This window comes from Centroberyx affinis, unplaced genomic scaffold (assembly GCF_046629955.1).
Source record: "Centroberyx affinis isolate AG114_WGS23_722 - 3 ecotype Tasmania unplaced genomic scaffold, CSIRO-AGI_Caff_v1 ptg000536l_1, whole genome shotgun sequence".
Lineage (NCBI taxonomy): Eukaryota > Metazoa > Chordata > Actinopteri > Beryciformes > Berycidae > Centroberyx > Centroberyx affinis.
Window position 1 is genome coordinate 110,654 of NW_027279184.1, and position 4,347 is coordinate 115,000.

Below are 4,347 nucleotides of genomic sequence, written 5' to 3' on the forward strand. Positions count from 1 at the left end.
AGTAATACAGATACTGCTACTTCAACTACTACTACAACTACTACTACTATTAGCCTACAACTACTAATAATACAAATACTACTACTACTACTACTAACAATAATAATACAAATACAGCTACTTCTACTAGTACTACTACTACTACTAATAATAATACAAATACTGTTACTTCTACTACTGCTACTACTAATAATACAAATACTACTACTACTATTACTAGCCTACTAATAATAATAATACAAATACTACTACTACTAATAATAATAACAATAATAATACAAATACAGCTACTTCTACTAGTACTACTACTACTAATAACCAGTGATGTTGTGTTAAATAGAAATGGGGGGGGGGGGGGGTCCCTCATTTCTGCTATTCTACCCTTAAACCCCTGTGTCATACTGTATGAGTCCATATGAGTCATGTGAGTCAGATGGAGACATGAGCGGTTCAGACAGGAGGTGGAGGAGATGACGAGTCAGCAGTCCCAGGCTGGACTCTCTCTCTCTCTCTCTCTATCAAATTCAAATTCAAATTCAAATAAGCTTTATTGGCATGAATGGTAATCAACCGTTATTGCCAAAGCAGAACAATACACAATTATATATATAGTATATACATACATATACGCATACATACACGTATATACATACATACATACATACACACACATACATAAAATATGTTACATTTGTAAAAGAGGGTACAATTAGGCAATTAGATTCAAAGCAATTAAATGTCTTGTATTAACCAGAGAGATATGATAATATAAAAAATACAATAAAATAAATAAATAAATAAAAAAATAAAATAAAATTACAAATTACAGAGTAAATAATCAGATTCTACTAACAATGGTCATAAATGTGAAATGTAACTACATAGTGTTACAATATTCAAGAAGTTCTAAATAACAGTCGTTTTTTCTCTAATATCATGGCAGAGTGTTACATATTGTGCAGCTAAGTGTGTAAATTGTGGTTCTTCTCCTAAACAAAGTTTCATCAGTTCATCACATGTTTTTCCCTGATATGATGAGTCTGCTGCTTTAACCTTCTGCAGGAAGGTCTCTCTGACAGTTTGGTTCAGGGGGCAGAAGAGGAGAAAATGCAGCTCAGTTTCTATTTCCCCTGATGAACAGTGTTGACAGACTCTCAGTTCTCTGGGCTTCCATTCCTTCTTATGACGACCTTTTTCAATCTCTAGCTGATGGTCGCTGAGTCTGTACATTGTTAATGTGCGTCTCTGTTTGGGGTTTTTTATGCTTACCAGGTATTGTGCTAGAGAATATTCTCTATTCAATAAACGATAGCATTCTAATTTGTTGATGGATTTTGTTTCATTTTTCCAATTGTCAATATAAATACATTTGTTTTCCTTGTCTATTGTTTTCAGATGAGTTTTGGAGAGATGATGGAGGTCTTGGATTTTGAGGTGGCAGGTTTCTCTAATGTTTCTCAGAGGGTCTGTCTCTGGGCAGAGGCTGTTACTTATAAAGGCTCTGTGATGATATGAATCAGGATCAGCTTGTGCCAAGTGAACCTGGAATCTAATTGATCTTTTTATCATGTGGAGAGAGAGAGGGAAGTTTCCCAGCTCTGCTCTACATGCATGGTTTGGACAGTTTCTGTGGACCTTGAGGATTTCCTTAGAGAATTGGAGCTGAAATTTTTCTGTGGGTGTTGTGTCCCATGAGGTGTGCCTCTGGTTTATTAGAGGGCCCCACACTTCACTTCCATACATAAGAATGGGCTGAATTACACTGCTGAATAATTTTAGCCAAATTTTAATAGGAGGATTGAATTTATTTAGTGAACTTCTAATGCTATAGTAGGCCCTGCGTGCCTTATCTGTCAGGGAATTTATTGCTTTGTCAAAGCTGCCAGATGCACTGATGATTATGCCCAGATAACTGTATTCCATGGTATGCTGAAGTGTGGTCCCTCTCACAGTGAAACTGTGTTTGGATTCCTGTGATCTGGCCTTTTTTTGAAATACCATGATCTTAGTTTTGTCGAGGTTGATGTCCAACGCCCAGTTTTGACAGAAGGTCTCCAGCAGTGAGAGGTTCTGCTGTAAGCCATGTTCTGTTGGGGATAGTATAACCAGGTCATCTGCATACATGAGGAACTTGATTTCTTTGCCTTGTAGATCTAATCCAGGGCTTGGGGACTGTTCAAGAATTGTGGCCAATTTATTGATGTAAATGTTGAATAGAGTAGGAGATAGGTTGCACCCCTGATGCACCCCTCTTCCTTGTTTGAAGAACTCTGTTCTTTTGTTTCCAATTTTTACACAGCACTGGTTGTCCGAATATTTGGATTTGATTAGGTCATATATTTTACCACCAATTCCGCATTGCATGAGTTGGAAAAATAATCCATTATGCCAAATTGTATCAAAAGCCTTTTTTAGATCTACAAAACATGCAAATATCTTCCCTTTGTGTTTTTTGTGAACATGGTTTTGGATAAGTGTGTGTAGAGTGTAGATGTGGTCTGATGTTTGATGGTTGGGTAAGAAGCCAATCTGGCTTTTAGACAGGACATTGTGATCGGTTAGATATGTTATTAATCTGGAGTTTAGGATGCTACAGAAGAGTTTACTGAGGTTGCTGTTAACACAGATGCCTCTGTAGTTGCTGGGGTTGTACTTGTCTCCGTTTTTAAATATGGGAGAAATAAGACCTTTATTCCAAATAGTGGGGTAATATCCCGTTGTCAGCACCAGGTTAAAGTGCTTTAGCATGGCAAACTGAAGTTTGAGATTACTGTGTTTCAGCATCTCTGAGCTAATGCTGTCTATACCGCAGGCTTTGCCATTTTTAAGGGTTTTGAGTTTTTGCTGTAGTTCTTTAATAGTGATGGGGTAGTCAAGGGCACATTGATTATCTTTCACTGCTCTTTCTAGTTCTTTCAGTTTGTCTGTTGTTAAGACTTGACTGGGATTCAAACCATGACATTCTGGATTTTTATAAAGGTCATCAAAGTAATTTTTCCAGATATTGCCGTTTTGAATTGGGTTGGTTTCTGCACGTGGGTTTCTGTTAATGCTTTTCCATAAATTCCAAAAGGTATTATCATTGATAGCTTTTTCAATTTTGTTGAGTTCTCCTTCCATATAATGTAATTTTTTCATATGGAGGAGCTTTTTGTATTGTTTTAGGGCCTGGAGATATTCAAGCCGCCCCACTGGGTCATTTGGGTTCCTGTGTTTTTCGTTTGACAGTTTTCTCAGGTTTTGTCTGGATAAAGCACATTCTCTGTCAAACCATCGGTCTTTTGGTTTTATGCTGGATTTTTTACTTTGCGATATTTTTAATTTAGATTCTTTTGCCAATTGGATAAATATATTGTTTAGGTGGTGTGTGGCCAAATTTATGTTTTCCCCGTCAGGCTGATACTGGGTGTTCAGAAAAGTATCCAGCATGTTGTGAACTTGATCACAGTCTAGTGCAGCGGTATAGGCAGCAGTGCTCTCTTCTGTCCATTTATATTTCCTCGGCAGAGGAAACAGCCTTGGCTCTGGGTTTGGATTGACAGTGGGTGACAATGACTTTTTCAGAAATAAGGTTATTTGGCTATGGTCCGATAAGGGCAGTTGTGGTAATACTAGAAATGCATTTATATATTGTGGTTCAATATCAGTAATGGCATAATCTACAACACTACTACCTAGCACAGAGCAGTGTGTGAGTCTGCCCAGAGAGTCTCCTCTGATTCTGCCATTAACAATGTACAGACCCAGGCCTTTACACATTTGAAGTACCTGTTTGCCAGTTTTGTTTACCACACTGTCATAACTTTGTCTTTGTGTATTTATGTAAGTGTGGTACAAAGGGGAATGTCTGAATATATGTTTGTTTCCTTCAAAGTTAAGGAAGTCTGGCTCTCTACCAGTTCTTGCATTAAGATCACCACATATTAAGACTGATCCTAAACTTTGGAAAAAGGAAATTTCTTTTTGGAGTTCCTCAAAAACCTCTTCTGCATAGTAGGGGGAGTTTGAGGGTGGAATGTAGATTGCACATAGATAAACGTCTCTGTTGTTTTCCAGAATACTTGAATCAATTTTAATCCAAATGTGTTTTTTTCCTTTTTTAACTGGTGAAATGCGATCTTTATATTCTCCTTTGTACCATAGTAGTAGACCGCCTGAATCTCTGCCGTTCTTAATATGGTCGTGTTTTACAGAGGGTATAATAAGTTCTATATAATCGTTTGGGCAATTAGTTTGGATATGATTTTGATTCCAAGTTTCATTCAAAATTATTATATCAATATTTTTAATACTATTTACAAATTCGGGGTTTGCTGATTTCAAACCAAAAGTTGAAGAGGATAAGCC